This window comes from Callorhinus ursinus, unplaced genomic scaffold, assembly GCF_003265705.2.
Source record: "Callorhinus ursinus isolate GAN/ISIS: 27379988/994484 unplaced genomic scaffold, GSC_fseal_2.0 scaffold1, whole genome shotgun sequence".
In the NCBI taxonomy this organism is placed as follows: domain Eukaryota; kingdom Metazoa; phylum Chordata; class Mammalia; order Carnivora; family Otariidae; genus Callorhinus; species Callorhinus ursinus.
Window position 1 is genome coordinate 76,401,438 of NW_027397063.1, and position 17,594 is coordinate 76,419,031.

The 17,594-nt window shown below is 34.9% G+C and overlaps 1 protein-coding gene and 1 pseudogene across 1 annotated transcript in view; both read left to right on the forward strand.

The window, feature by feature from the left end:
* The window catches only part of CCDC39 (coiled-coil domain 39 molecular ruler complex subunit), a 192,188-nt gene that overhangs the window by 138,358 nt on the left and 36,236 nt on the right, over positions 1-17,594 (forward strand). The window lies entirely within an intron of this gene.
* Positions 13,918-16,221, forward strand: LOC112828971 (septin-7 pseudogene; annotated as a pseudogene).

The following is a 17,594-nucleotide window of genomic DNA, read 5'->3' on the forward strand; positions in this document are numbered from 1 at the left end:
AGAAGAGACTTAAGCAAAATGGAGATAAGTAATATGTTTGGTGGAGAATTTAAAGTAATTATCATATTCACTGGACTTGAGAAAAAAGTGGATATCAGTGAGACCCTTAACAATGAGATAAAAAAAGAACCAATCAGAGATGAAGAATACAATAAATGAAATAAAAAATACTCTAGATGGAATAAATAGTAGACTATATGAAGCAGAAGAATGAATCCACAACCTGGAGGATAGGTTAATGGAAAGTAATTAAGTTGAACAGGTGAGAGAAAAAATGTTATACAAAATGAGAATAGTCTTAGGGAACTCAGTGACACCATCAAGTGTAATAGCATTTGCATTATAGGGATTCCAGAAGAAGAAGAACAAGAAAAGGGAGCAGAACATTTATTTGAAGAAATAATAGCTGAAAACTTCCTGAATATGGGGAAGGAAACAGAAATCCAGATCCAGGAGGCACAGAGAACTCTCAACAAAATCAACCTAAGGAAGTCCATACCAAGACACATAGTAATAAAAATGTCAAAAAGCAGTGATAGAGATTTTTTTTAATATATATATTTTTAGATTTTTTATTTATATTTTGAGAGAGACACAGAGAGAGAGAGCACAGAGGGAGAGTGAGAGGGAGGAGCAGACTCCCTGCCAAGCAGAGAGCCCCATGTGGGGCTCAATCCCAGGACCCTGAGATCATGACCTGAGCCAAAAGCAGATGCTTAACCGACTGAGCCACCCAGGAGCCCCTAAAGAGAGAATTTTAAAAGAAGCAAGAGAAAATAAAATAATTACATACAAGGGAAATTATATAAGGCTATCAGCTGATTTCTCAGCAGAAACTTTGCAGGCCAAAAGCGAGTGGCATGATATATTTTTAGTACTGAAAGAAAAAAACCTACAACCAAGAATGCTCTATCCAGTAAGGCTTTCATTAGAGATTAGATTAGGCAGATTAGAGAGAGAGATAGAGTTTCCCAGACAAACAAAAGTTAAAGGAATTCATGAACATTAAACTAGCCCTACAAGAAATGTTAAAGGGGACTCTGAGTGGAAAGGAAAGAATATAAGCAGGAGTAAGAGAAGTAGGAAGCACCCCATAAAAGCAGTAAAATTAAGTATATCTATGAAAATCAGTCAAGAGATTCACAAAATAAAGGGATGTAAAGTATGACACCATATACCTAAAACGTGAGCAGGAGGAGGAGTGAAGAATGGATTCAAATTTAAGCAACCATCAACTTAATATAGACTGCTCTATGCATAAGATGTTATATATAAACCTAATCGTAGCTATAAATCAAAAACCAGTAATAGATGTCAAAAAATAAAGAGAAAGGAATCCAAATATATCACTAAAGAAAGCCAGCAAATCATGAGAGAAGAGAGCAAAAGAAAGGAACAGAGCAGAGCTACAAAAACAACCATAAAACAAGTAACAAAATGGCAATAAGTACATACCTACAAATAATTACTTTGCATGTAAATGGACTAAACGCTCCAATGAAAAGACTTGGGGTGATGGAATAGATAAAAAAACAAGACCCATCTGTATGCCGCCTACAAAAGACTCATTTCAGACCTAAAGACAAATGCAGATTGAAAGTGAAGGGATGGAAAAGCATTTACCATGCAAATGGAAGTGGAAAGAAAGCCAGGGTAGCAATAGTTATATCAGATAAAATAGACTTTAAAACAAAGACTGTAACAAGAGACAAAGAAGGACACCATATAGTCATAAAGGGAAAAATCCAACCAGAAGATATAATAACTGTAAATATTTATGCACTCAACATGGGAGCACTTAGATACATAAAGCAGCTAATAACAAACATAAAGGAAGTAATTGATAGTAATATAATAACAGTAGGTGACTTTAACAACCCACTTACATTGAGGGATACAAAATCAACGAACAGTGGCTTTGAATGATACATAGGACCGGGTGGAGCTAACAGATATATTCAGAACATTCCATTCTATCATTTTCAAGTGCACATGGAACATTCTCCAGACTAGATCACATATTAGGCCACAAAATAAATCTCAATAAATTAAGAAAATTCGAAGTCATACCATGCATCTTTTCTGACCACAATACTATGAACTAGAAGTCGACTCTAAGAATAAATCTGGAAAGAACACAAATACCCAGAAGTTAAATGACATGCAACTAAACAATGAATGGGTCAACCAAGAAATCAAAGAGGAAATAAAAAAAATACATGGAGACCAATGAAAATGAACACACAATGGTTCAAAAATCTTTGGGATACAGCAAAAAGCTGTTTTAAGAGGGATGATTATATAGCAATCCAGGCCTACCTCAAGAAGCAAGAAAGATCTCAAATAAACAGCCTAACCTTATACCTAAAGGAGCTAGAAAAAGAACAATCAAAACCCAAAACCAGCAGAAGGAAGGAAATAATAAAGATTAGAGCAGAATAAACAAAATAGAAACTAAACAACAAACAAAACAACCCTAATAGAACAGAAAATGAAACCAGGAGCTGGTTCTTTGAAAAGATCAATAGAAATGATTAACTTCTAGCCATACCTCATCAAAAAAAGAAAGAGGGGACTCTGGGGTGCCTGGGTGGCTTGGTTAGTCATCCAGCTCTTAATTTTGCCTCAGGTCACGATCTCAGGGTTGTGAGATCGAGCCTTGTGTTGGGCTCTGCACCAAGCATGGAGACTACTTAAGATTCTCTCTCTCCATCTCCTTCTGCCCCTTCCCCTGCTGCTCAGTCTCTTTTTCTCTCTCTCTAAAAAGAGAGAGAGAGAAAGGACTCAAAGTCAGAAATGTAAGCGGAGCAATAGTCAACACCACAGAAACAAGGGTTGTAAGAGAATATTATGAAAAATTATATGCCAACAAATTGAACAACCTAGATGAAGTGAATAAATTCCAAGAAACATATAAATTCCCAAAACTGAAACAGGAAAAAATAAAAAATTTGAACAATCTGATAGTCAGCAAAGAAATTGAATCAATAATCAAAGAACTTCCAATAAACAAAAGTCCAGGACCAGATGGCTTCAAAGGCAAATTCTACCAAACATTTAAAGAAGAGTTAATACCTATTCTCAAACTACTCCAAATAGAAAAGGAAGTAAAACTTCCAAATTCATTCTGTGGGGCCTGCATTACTTTGATATCAAAACTAGATAAAGACACTACAAAAAAAAAAAAGAGAGAGAGAGAACTACAGGCCAGTACTTTTGATGAACATATGTGCAAAAATCCTCAACAAAATATTGGTAAACTGAATCCAACAATACATTAAAAAAATAATTCCCCATGTTCAAGTGGTATTTATTCCTAGAATGCAAGGGTGGTTCAATAGTCACAAATCAATCAATGTGACATATCACAGCAACAAGAGAAAGGGTAAAAACCATATGATCATTTCAGTAGATGCAGAAAAAGCATTTGATAAAGTACAACATCCATTCATGATAAAAGCCTCAACAAAGTAGGTCTAGAGGGAACATATCTCTTATATGAAAAATAAAGTCCTTATATGAAGAACTCACAGTGAACTTCATACTCAATGGTGAAAAACTGAGAGCTTTTCCATTAAGATCAGGAAAAAGAAAATGTTGTCCACTCTCGCCACTTTTATTCAACATAGTACTGGAAGTCCTAGCCACAGCATTCAAACAAAAAGAAAGAAAAGGCATCCAAATTGGTAAGGGAGAAGTAAAACTTTCAGTGTTTGCAGATGATATGATACTATATATAGAAAACCCTAAAGACTCCACCAAAAAACTACTAGAGCTGATAAATGAATCCAGTAAGGTCACAGGATACAAAATCAATGTACAGAAATCTGGTGCATTTCTATACGCTAATAATGAATCAGCAGAAAGAGAAATTAAGAAAGCAATCCTAATTACCATTGCACCAAAAACAATAAAATACCTAGGAATAAACAACTAAGAGATGAAAAGCCTGCAGCATGAAAACTATAAAACATTAATAAAAGAAATTAAAGAGGACACAAAGAAATGGAAAGACATTCTTTGCTGATGGATTGAAAGAACAAATATTGTTAAAATGTTTCTACTATCTAAAGCAATCTACAGATTTAATACAATTCCTATCAAAATATCAACAGCACTTTTCACAGAACTAAAACAAATAATCTTAGAATTTGTATGAAACCACAAAAGACCCCAAATAGCCAAGGCAATCTTGGAAATCTGGAGGTATCTCAGTTCTAGATATCAAGATAGTCTACAAAGCTGTAGTAATCAAAATTGTATGGTACTGACACAAAGTCAATGGAACATATAGATGGCATAGATAGACACATAGATCAGTGGAACAGAACAGAGAGCCTAGAAATAAACACATGATTATATGGTCAATTACTCTTTGATAAAGGAGGCAAAAATATGAAATGGGAAAAGACAGTCTCTTCAACAAATGGTGTTGGGAAAACTGAACAGCTCTATGCAAAAGAATGAAACTGGACCACTTTCTCATACTATACACAAAAATAAATTCAAAATGGAGTAGAAACCTAATGTGGAACAATAAAGACCTAATGTGGAACCATAAAAATCATAGAAGAGAATACCAGCAGTAATTTCTGTGACATTGGCCATAGCAAATTCTTTCCAGATATGTCTCCTGTGGCAAGGGAAACAAGCAAAAATAAACTACATCAAAATAAAAAGCTTCTGCACAGTGAAGGAAACAGCCAACAAAGGTAAAAGACAACCTACCGAATGGGAGAAGATATTTGCAAATGACATATCCAAAAAAGGATTAACATCCAAAATATATAAATAATTTATATACAACTCACCCTCCCAAAAAACAAATAATATGATTAAAAATGAGCAGAAGGTATGAACAGACATTTCTCCAAAGAAGGCATCCAGATGGCCAACAGACACATGAAAAGATGATCAACATCACTCATCATCAGGGAAATGAAAATTAAAACCACAATGAGATATCACCTCACACCTGTCAGAATGGCTAAAATCCAAAACACAAGAAGTAACAAGTGTTGGCGAGGATATGGAGAAAAAGGAACCCTCATATACGCTTTGTGGGAATGCAAACTGGTGCAGCCACTGGGGAAAACAGTATGGAAGTTCCCCCCAAAATTAAAAGTATGATGCAGTAATTTCACTACTGGTATTTACTGAAAGAAAATAAAAACACTTGGGGCGCCTGGGTGGCTTGGTTGGTTAAGCATCTGCTTTCAGCTCAGGTCATGATTCTGGAGTCCTGGGATGGAGCCCCGAGTTGGGCTCCCTGCTCAGCAGGGAGTCTGCTTCTCCCTATCCCTCTGCCCCTCCCCCCTGCTCATGTTCTCTCTCTCTCGCCAATAAATAAATAAAATCTTTAAAAAAAAGAAAATAAAAACACTAATTCAAAAAGATATGCACCCTTATGTTTATTGCAACATTATTTACAATAGCCAAATTATGGAAGCAGTTCAAGTGTCCATTAATAGATCAATGAGTAAGGAAGAGGTGGTACACACACACACACACACACACACACACACACACACACACACACACAATGGAATAGTACTCAGCCATAAAAAAGAATGAAATCTTGCTATTTGCAACAACATGGATGGATCTAGACAGTATTATGCTAAGCAAGATAAGTCAGTCAGAGAAAGACAAATACCGTATGCTTCACTCATATATGGAATTTAAGAAACAAAACAAACAAAGGAAAAAATAGACAAACCAAAAAGCAGACTCTTAACTATAGAGAATAACTGATAGAAGAGGTGGGGGGATGAATGAAATAGATGAAGAGGATTAAGAGTGCACTTATCATGATGAGCACTGAGTAATTTATAGATTTGTTGAATCACTATATTGTACACCTGAAACAAATATGACACTATATGTTAACTATACCAGAATTAAATTTTTTAAAAAATTGCAATGTCATGTATGAATACTACATATAATGGTCCAGTGGAACTGGATAATGCCTTGTCAACTCTTTTGAGTTGAAAGATGGAGAGTACTGTAAGTCAAACTTTGAAGGACATTTCCTATACTCTGAATATTCTCTTAGTGATGTAATGAGCTGTGAGGGAAATCAGATGCTGGATTGGGTAACCCCTCAGCTTCAGCCAGACTTAAATTTTTTTTAGCATCTGCATATATTATTATTTTAACATGTCATCTGTGCACACTAAATTCATCATGTAAAGAAGGCTTAGGATGTTCCTCTTTGTTATTAATCCCCAGTGTGTCCAAAGGCAAGAGTGAGAGAGGAACTGGCAAGTAAATTAAAGGCCTTGGATCAGTGTGTATAGGAAACTAAATGGTGGTAGTCCATCTATCACCCACACCTTCTGACAATTTCAGTGCAATTACACTAGGCTCAAGACAGTAAATATAAAGTGTTATACAAACAGATTTAAAATGGGTGAGTTGGAAGCCCATAGCACTTTTCCAGGATTAATACAACAGCCATTGTGAAGAGACAGGGAATCGCAGTGTATGTTTAATTTCCAAGAAATAGCAATTTGAACAGCAGCTCTACCATGTGATATAATAATATTATTTTCCTTTTATAGTTCAAAACATAATGATTCCTTCCCAGGAGGGCAAAGATCTTTGTATTAGGGAAAGATTATTGTGATAAAGGCAGGAAAAGACAAGCTAAAAAAGGCAAAACAAGATCATCTAAAAAGAAAACTTCAATTTGTGAAAAAGAAAATACTTAAGACTATATTGTATATCCTTCTAAAAACTGTAATGGGTGCCTAGGGGAAGGGGTAAAAATGATGAGGAAGGAAGGAAGAATAACATGAAAACCACAGTCCTGATCCCACTGGAGAAATGTTGGTCCAGCTTGAGATAGATCTGAGTGATAGTAATTGATACTGAGACCCAGGAGATGTCATCCAATTTTCCATAACAAGGTTGTAAGTTTTAAAGAACCTTCTTTTTGTCTTCCTTTCCTTTTTCTCTCCCTTCCCTTCCCTTCCCTTCCCTTCCCTCCCCTCCCCTCCCCTCCCCCTCCCTCTCTTCCTTCCTTCCTTCCTCTCTTTCCCCCTCCCTCTTTCCCCCTCCCTCTTTCCCTCCCTCCCTCCCTTCCTTGAATAATGGAGTGCTCGTTGCAGAATGGAGGCCTAAGCATTTCTTCACCAGCTTCTCTTGAGTGATTTGTGTGGAAAGAGTCCAGTGCTAGATACCATAAAGCTGTGAAAACAAGATTTTGACTCTGCCCTCAGGGAACTTAACAGTTTTATAGGGGAGATGACCTATACTTAAAATAATATTTAAAATTTAGAAAATGGCAAACCTGAAAACGTAGCTCAGATAGAGGGCCATAGGGGCTTAGAGTTAGGAAAGATTACTTGTCAGTGAAGATGTGAGAAGGATTTATGGGGAGTTCAGGAGGGTGTCCCAAAAAGAGTGAATAATAATTGTGTTTGGCTAGAACCTAGAGTATTATGTAACGTTATTTCATGTGGTTGAAGTTCAGGGTTGGAAAAATGGTCTCTTCTCTGTGGTAGATTAAAATATTTGGGATTGACTGGAGCATGATTTAGTAGCTTTGAGCCTGGTTTAACTCTTTTATAGGCTTTAGGCAATAGCAGACTACTCTTCTCTTTTTTGTCTTAGCCTGGATTCATTTCATGGTGTTATGGCAGACTCAGGCACAACTCAGATATGTTTAGTTCTAAAAGATAGAGATTTGCTTTAAAATTAAAAAAACCCTTGGATGACACATACTATAAGAAATTCAATTTAGTTTTAACATATATGTATTAATGTTGGATAGAAGATTGGTTAGAGGCAAATCTATTAATATTTAATAACGCCTGCTTTTTATGAGACTGCATGCTCATAAATAATCACAGTGAAGAATTAGAGGGCACCTTACGTTACATAATATGAAATATCTTAAAGAAAGTTAATTTTGAATTCTGCTTTAGGTTTTTACCATTTAGGTTGTGCTTACATAATAATTCAAGGCTCAGGAGACCTTTAAATCATTTGGATATATATATTAAATATAAACATTCTCTAGCAATTTATAAAACTAGGGGAAAGAAGTCTAATCAACCCTAAGGCTCCTATCTTAGTGATTTAGTTACTTAATGTCCCTAGCAACCTTGATCAAGTCTTGGTTTTCAATCGTTACAAAAGGTACAGACTTTCCCCCTCTTAATGGGGGAAATAATAGTGAATATCTTCTCAATATCTCTCCTATTCTTCTTCCTCTTATTTCTCTAACAAGTGCCAGATCTAATTCAGACCCTCATTATTTCTTCTTTGGTCTCTAACAAGAACCTCCTAAATGGTCTCACTGCCTTCTGTTTCTTTTCTCTGTCATCCAACCTACCTCCTGAGGACTAATCTTGCTAAAACAAAGCATGGATCATGTCATCTTCTTGCACAAAATCCTTCAATAATTTTGTACTACAATCTGATCTAAGCTCAGATAGCTTGCCTTGATTTGCTAGGCAAATCGATCACAATCCAGTTCCTTCATATATTTTATAGGCTTTAGTCAAACTTGATAACTTCTCTGTAAGCATTCCCACCTCTACACTTAAGGATGTGCTATTTGGAAAGTCCTCCCTACAAAGTCTGACCTTAGCAAGTGCTTTTACTCTAACTCTACTATGGCCCATCCCAGTCCAGCCAAGTGGAAGTGAGTTCTCCTTCCTCTGAATTCCCAAATTCTTTCTTTGAGCTAGCCTTATAGCAGTTATCACTGTCTGCCTTGCATTATAGTGATTTGTCCTATGCCACAAAATCCTTGAAGACCAAGATCACATCTCGTCATCCCTATATCTCCCACAGTACCTATCCCAGTGGCCTGCACATTGTCATTGCCTAATAAATTCTGTTGCTTGGAAAGTATATTTAATGCAATATTCACGTGCACAAAGGTAGCAATTGCTATACATCTTATTGGGAGAAACTGGGGACTTCTAATAACTTTTGATTACTCATCCTGAAACTCCTTACTCATTTTAGATCATACTTTAATGTAAAATATTTTAATTAGAGTTGATAAAACTGGACACAATATGAGAAGAGTGGCAGAAAAGGAAATGCTACAGATTGTACTTGTGAATTTATTGAGCTCAGGATAACGAAGCAGCATCTGTTCCAGAAATATCTACTAGTTAAGACCCAAGAAGTCAAACATACCTAACGATCCTGCATATCACATTTTTTTCAGCAGGAGGTGTCAAGAAGAAAAGGAGCAACCTACCATCTGCTAAGCCATCTGTTTCATAAGACCTATTCCTAGTACCATCAGGGTTTTCATTTCTTTAAAAAAAAAATTAACATCGTCAAAGACCCCCAAATTAGAGCATATGATAACATTATCTAATAGCCATCTCAGTTAGCAGCTTTATTTTTCTCAAAGTTGTTTTCCTATTGAATTATGTTCTTTACAATGTGTAGTATAGAAAGAACACAATCTATGCATCAGAAGTGTGGAATCTGAATCCTAACTCGGTTTCCTACTAACTTGTCTAGGGTAGTTGCCTACATCTGACCTTAAACTTCTTCCCATGTAAAATGGAAATAATACTGAGTGGGGGGATGGAGTAATTGGGTGATGGGCATTAAGGAGGGCACTTAATGTAATGAGCCCTGGGTGTTATATGCAACTCATGAATCACTAAACTCTACTTCTGAAACTAGTAAGACACTATATGTTAATTAATTAATTGAATTTAAATTTAAAAAATTGAAATAATATTTACCTCACAGGATGGGAGCTAAAATGTAAGCCCCTTGAGAAAGCAAGAATCTTCATCTGTATTGTTCACTGATGCATCCCAAGCACCCAGAACATTATTTGGCACATAGATGTTCAATAAATACTTGTTAATGTAGTAATATTGAAATAAAATTGATACCTATAAATACGCTTTGAAGACGGTTATCCAAATAATAGAATCTTAGGATTAGAAGCATAAGTGTCACCTAATTCAGTTGCCTTAGTTTATAGATGAATAAAGTAAGAACCAGAAAGACTGACCTGTACAAGATGTTGCAACCACACATTTGTGAAGCTAGCACAACAATCCAGGCTTCCTAAATTCTAGTTTATTTCTCTTCCACTGAGCCATGCCTTCTTTTTTTTTTTTAAATCATATGATCAATCCATTACTTTAGTACACTGTTTTACAGACTTCAGTCTCTTGTGTGCACCACTTTTTCTATTTTTGCAGTGTTTACGTACATTATTATTTCCTTACTTATTCTTTAGGTTGAGTTCAATCACTAAACTTAAATACTGTATCTGTGTCTTGTCTCAAGCAATACTGTCCATGAAATAATTTGTTGCATAAGTAATGTTTTCTCAATATATATTAAGATAAAAAATGTATACTTAAGTACCATCTAAAACTGTTTTGCCTGTCTCCAGTAGTACATATTTCATATTCTTAGGGAAGTTCTGCCTAGAAATATCTGTGATGCATTATAACTCTATATGAATATTTTTCATAGAATAAAATAGCAAAGGAATTTTTAATACAGTCCACTCATGACTGTAATTTTTTTATTATGTTGTATTAATCACCATACATCATTAGTTTTTGATGTATTGTTCCATGATTCATTGTTTGCATATAACACCCGGTGCTCCATGCAGAATGTGCCCTCTTTAGTACCCAACACCAGGCTAACCCATCCTCCAACCCTCATGACTTTTTATATTAGAGGATCATAGATAACTAAAAATATGAAATAATTAGAAATTTAGCTTACATTTTTTTCCCCTCTTGTTCTGTCTTAGTGCAAATAGAGGGTAAGTAAGATCATTGTGCCATTGTAGTGGGTAGAAATTTCATAGCTACAAATTTGGATATGCAAAAATGGAAATTTATTTCTTTATACTTAATTCTTGGACCTCCATACCTGCTGTTGGTAGAGAATTTAGTCATTCTATGACTAAATCATGAGACTAGTCATGAGCGGTCAACATAGACACTTGGGAATTTTGTCTCACTTTTTTTTTTTTCTTTAACAAATACATCATCAGTTAAGGGTCTTGTCCTTTCCCTTCCTCTTTCCTTCTTCCAGGAGGGACTCTGAGTTCAGCTTCGGGTATAGTAGGTGTCATACTGGAGTTCAGGTTCTCTTTTTTTCCCTCTCTCTCTTTGCAGCTTCCTTTCTTTTTAGTCCAAAGGTTTTTTTTTTTTTATATTTTTTCACGTGTGTAGGAAAACTAGACTTCTACATTATCATTCATTATTCCACATTATATGGTTTATGGTGTGCACGCTATGTGCTGAAACCACCAAGCTTTTAGTCTTTTGGGGCTCAAAAACCACCTTTCTTTCTCCTAAGAACCCACCTCTTGAAACAAAACCTTGACTTTCAAGGCTGTTAGCTCTTGTGGGCTTTTTGGAGGTAACAACCTGAACCATGGAAATTCCTAATTGTAAATCATTCTTGTGATAATGTGTGTCTCTGAATGAATGGGGACAGGGTCACATACGGGGAAGTGGAGGAGAGGAGAGGCACATCAATTGACACGTAAAACTCCTGTTTCAATACATTATGCATACAAATCCTTCATCAGACATGCACTTTAAACTATTACTTCATTATTTTTTTGTTTTTCAGGTAGAAATAATAGTAATCCCTAACATTTTTTTTCAGTTCTCATTTTTAAAATCCCTTACTAAATTTGCTGGCGTTCTGTAGGATCCTCATATTATATGGATACCACAGTTATAAAATAGGATTAACATCTATTCTTGTATAGCCTTTTTAGTTTTGATTAGAAAAACCTTTCACATAAATTACTTTTAATTTTTCCCCATAATTCTATTAGGGGGATAGTATTAGTCACAAAGACAAGGAAGTTGAGGCCAAAGAAGTTTAATGAAAAAGTAAGAAGACAATTTTTCTTAAAAATCATAATTATGAAACACATATATACATATTTATGGAGGACATGGAAAATCTTACAGTTTTGTGGTTTAAAACCAATATTTGATTGATTAAAGTTATATATTACAAAATCTGGTTTTCATTAAGCCTTTAAGTTCAACTTACACTTTACTATTATAATTTAAAGTCAAACATTTTTAAAAAATAAAAATAACATTTCTTTTCATTGTTTTTGGATTAAAATTCAGTTAATTCAGTTGGGACAGATTAAACTCCTCTAAACAATTTGTTCTATTAATAAACTTTTAAATTGCCTTAAACATTAAAATTTCATTAATAAGTTTAACATATTCAATGCTTTAGCATTGATAGCATCAAATATCCAAAAGGACAGATTTATATGTAGCCCAAGTGAACAAAACTTCCTGAGAACTTTAGCAAATCTTTTAAACTTAATTAAACTTAGAGAGAAACATTATCTTAAGCATTCCAATATTTTTTACAAACTTGCAAAATTCTCCTACACCTGAGACCTTAAAATCACAGCTTAATAAGTCAGATTTTCTTAGATAATATAAACATTTTAAATAACAAACATTATCTTAGAACAAAGGCAAAAAATATGAATACTAAGATTTGTCATACTCTGACTTCTATAGTTAATTCTGCAGGTTCCTAGAGGTTGTAAGTCACTTAGCCAAGTTAAAAGGAACACATTTTACTAGAATAAAAAACTTGATATTTCAATATGTTTGCTTGGAAGTCAGACATTCTAGGTTGGACCTAAGGACTGTAACCTTGCAGTGTGGCTCTACCCAAATTATAAATGGGCACTCTGGAATCATTATCATCATCACTGTACATGGGGACCTGGAAGTCTACGCTGTCATCTAGGGTTTAGTTCTGCAACTCCTGGAAGGTACCTTAGTAGTCTTTTTCATGTTTTATCTTCTTCATTACATGATTGGGTTCAACTTATATTTTTACACTCTTTTTAGAGTTTGCGTTATTTTTTATTTTTTTAAACTTTTTTTTTAAGATTATATTTATTTATTCATGAGAGACAGAGAGAGAGAGGCAGAGGGAGAAGCAGGCTCCCCAAGGAGGAGGGAGCCCGATGTGGGACTTGATCCCAGGACACCAGGATCATGACCTGAGCCAAGGCAGACACTTAACCACCTGAGCCACCCAGGCGCCTCAGTCTGCATTATTTTTTAATTCAAGGTCTTTTCTTCCAAGGTTTTGTTTTGTTTTTTTAGCTTTATAATAGTTTTAATTTATTTTGGTTGTTCCTCGGCCACAACGCTATAGTCATTTTAATAACAATTATTTTCAATGTGGCATTTACTATTTTTTTAAAGCTTCATCAGATCTTCTAAGTCTATTAATAAGTTTTTCAAACGTTCAAACGCAATTCCAGTCTGTCAGTTCTTTTTCTCTTCAGTACTGCAGAACTCTCTCCTGAAGGTCTGCAGCAACCTGAAAGACTATTCTTTGGCCTGCTGCAAGCTGTCATCCTGAAATTTTCCTTTGTTGCTTTCTTGTTTCATGTTTCTTGTTTTCTAGGTTCCCATATCTTTTTCTTTCTTTATTTCCTCATTCTACTGAAACATGTGGTCTAATACCTTCCTTTTGCCTCCATACTTGGATTCTGGGGGAGGAATTGGCTTGTTTCTTGTTATCCACCCCTACCAGCACTGAAATGTCAACTTGTAGCTATTTTGTAAGATACTATTCCTCTGTTGGCTTTCCCTTCCAGAAATTTGCTGACAATCCTTGTATACTTGGTCTCCTCTAATGTCATTTTAAGGGAATTTATATTACATTTAACTGGAAGTTTCTACATTTCATTTTAAATTTCTTCTCTCTTACCAATTCTTCCATACCACCAACCCAAAAGAAGTGCCCAGCAGAGTAACTGCCACGTATTAACCTTCAATATTTGTTAAGTGAAAAACACATGGATGAGGTTGTTGATGTTCCTACATGCTACTGAAGAAAAGACTTCCCTAGTTTGTCAAAAAATGCATCACATTATTGAGTGCGAGATCCGCTGCTACTGAGGAGAGGAGCGTCAACAGCAGCACCATGGTAGCTCAACAGAAGAACCTTGAAGGCTATGTGGGATTTGCAAATCTCCCAAATCAAGTATACAGAAAATCAGTGAGGAGAGGGTTTGAATTCACACTTATGGTTGTGGGTGAATCTGGACTCGGGAAGTCAACATTAATCAATTCATTATTCCTCACAGATTTGTATTCTCCAGAGTATCCAGGTCCATCCCATAGAATAAAAAAGACTGTACAGGTGGAACAATCCAAAGTTTTAATCAAAGAAGGTGGTGTTCAGTTGCTGCTCACAATAGTTGATACCCCAGGATTTGGAGATGCGGTGGATAATAGTAATTGCTGGCAGCCTGTTATTGACTACATTGATAGTAAATTTGAGGACTACCTAAATGCAGAATCTCGAGTGAACAGACGTCAGATGCCTGATAACAGGGTGCAGTGTTGCTTATACTTCATTGCTCCTTCAGGACATGGACTTTAAACCATTGGATATTGAGTTTATGAAGCGTTTGCATGAAAAAGTGAATATCATTCCACTTATTGCCAAAGCAGACACACTCACTCCAGAGGAGTGCCAACAGTTTAAAAAACAGGTAATGAAAGAAATCCAAGGACATAAAATTAAAATATATGAATTTCCAGAGACAGATGATGAAGAAGAAAATAAGCTTGTTAAAAAGGTAAAGGACCGTTTACCTCTCACTGTGGTAGGTAGTAATACTATCATTGAAGTTAATGGCAAAAGGATCAGAGGAAGGCAGTATCCTTGGGGTGTTGCTGAAGTTGAAAATGGTGAACATTGTGATTTTACAATTCTGAGAAATATGTTGATAAGAACACACATGCAGGACTTGAAAGATGTCACTAATAATGTACACTATGAGAACTACCGAAGCAGAAAACTGGCAGCTGTGACTTATAATGGAGTTAATAATAACAAGAATAAAGGGCAGCTTACCAAGAGCCCTCTTGCACAAATGGAAGAAGAAAGATGTAGCTAAGATGAAGAAGATGGAGATGGAGATGGAGCAGGTGTTTGAGATGAAGGTCAAAGAAAAAGTTCAAAAACTGAAGGATTCAGAAGCTGAGCTCCAAAGGTGCCGTGAACAAATGAACAAATGAAAAAGAATTTGGACGCACAGCACAAAGAATTAGAGGAAAAACGTCGTCAGTTTGAAGATGAGAAAGCAAACTGGGAAGCCCAACAATGTATTTTAGAACAACAGAACTCTTCCGGAACCTTGGAAAAGAACAAGAAGAAAGGGAAGATTTTTTAAACCCTCTATTGACCACCAGTTACGTATTAGTTGCCAATATGCCAGCTTGGACATCAGTGTTTGTTGGATCCGTTTGACCAATTTGCACCAGTTTTATCCTTAATGATGGATTTAACAGCATGACAAAAATTATTATTTTTTGTTCTTGATGGAGAATAAGATGCCTTGAATTGTCTAGGGTGTTGTGTACTTAGAAACTAACAGCTCTAAGTACCTTTCCTACTTTTTTTTTATTAAACAGATGTCTTCAATTTAATGCAAGAAAACATTTTACTGTTGTACAATCATGTTCTGGTGGTTTGATTGTTTACAGGATATTCCAAAATAAAAGGACTCTGGAAGGTTTTCATTGAGGATAAATTGCCATAATATGATGCAAACTATGCTTCTCTATGATAATTATAATACAAAGGTTCCATTCAGTGCAGCGTATACAATAATGTAATTTAGTCTAACACAGTTGACCCTATTTTTTGACACTTCCATTGTTTAAAAATACACATGGAAAAAAAATCCTATATGCTTACCATGTACCTAGAGCTTTTTTATAACAACCTTCTTTTGTTTATTTGTTTGTTTTGGATTCTTTAAATATATGTTATTCTCATTTAGTGCCCTCTTTAGCCGGAATCTCATTACTGCTTCATTTTTGTAATAACATTTTATTTAGATATTTTCCATATATTGATCCTATAGCATCTTTCATATGGTAGGAACCAACAAGGAAACTTTCCTTTAATACCCTTTTTACACTTTATGGTAAGTAGCAGGGGGAAAAATGCATTTATAGATCATTTCTAGGCAAAATTGTGAAGCTAACAACCAACCTATTTCTACCTATGTGCCGTCTCTTTATTTTACTAGAAATGGGAATCATAGCCTCTTGAAAAGAAAAAAAGTCACCGTTCTGCATTTAGCTGTATTCATATATTGCATTTCTGTATTTTTTTTGTTTGTATTGTAAAAAAATTCACATAATAAACAATGTTGTGATGTAAAAAAAATGCATCACATTATTTAGGTATAAATTCAAAAGGCAAGTTTTTTTTCTTTTTAATTCTTATCAAGAGGCTATTGTTTGCAAGGCTTTTTTTTTAAAGGCATTGAGGGAACATTAAAAATCTGAGATCTGTATCAATAGGAATGAAATTTAAGTAGTGTTAAATAGATGGTTTCTGCTAAGTAACTAAAAACTGATATGGGTTCATTAAAAAGCCATAAATAGTTCTTAATACATGTCTTAATTAGGAAAAAAAAGCATGACAATGGCAAAGATTAGAATGACTATACCTGAAGTTCCTGTGTTCTTTATTACATTGAGTGACCATATAATTTATTTTCCAAACTGGGACTATTCTGAAGTGAAAAGGAGGGAAGCCCTATCAATTATGCAGCGATTGGTATAAAACAGAATTGTCCTAAGCGAACTGGGGCTCAAGGTCTCTTTACTGATACTGTAGATTAGACTGAGAAGACCTGGACCTAAAACTTGCAGAGGAGAAAGTTGGGGTAAGGTTCTGGGGGATATCCAGGATACTGATGGATCTATAATGTAAGTAGGATACAGGACCGTGATTTTAATAAATAAAATAGACTATATATTGCATCTGTCTGAAGAGAAATATATTCAATGAGTAAATTAGAGTAACAGTTTTTTGAAGTTTGAGATTCATCATCAACCAGAACAGGGTTTAAATTTATTAGAAATAAAAGATTTTCCCTACTTAGAGTGGTTAATCAGTTGTATCATAATGAGAAGTAATACTATATTCTAGCTAGGAAGCCTTCTTTCTGTACAGTGCCTCTACTAAGAAGTAAAACAAAACAAAAAAACCAAAAAATTGAATTATCCCAACCACCAAAACCAAACAAAAACCTCAATGCAGAATGTAATGTGCCTCTTCTTCCTTGTATTATCAAAATAGTTCATTGTGCTATTCATAGGTACTACCTTCATTTATAACCATATAGCATCCTTTCTGATAAAATGTTTCTCCATAAACTTTGAAATTTTATTATGAGAATATGATTAAATAGACAATTTCTTGTCAATATAAATAACTTAAAAATATTAGGCAAACTTAGAACCATTTTCATCATGATTAGACATTAGCAAAATTATTGATTTTTCTATAGTTCTATTTTGGCCATTTGAGTGATGCTGAGTCATGCTGCCTCTTTTGTTTTGTTTCATCTTGTTCCTGAATTATTTTTTATTAGTTTTAATTTGGAGAGAACATTTTGCCATATGCTACACACACACACACACACACACATAAATACATTTATACGGTGACAGGAAATGTCAAAAAATTAGTAAGAAACATACTTTAGGAAAACTTGCATTTATTACTTAATATATTTAAAAAAATCCCCC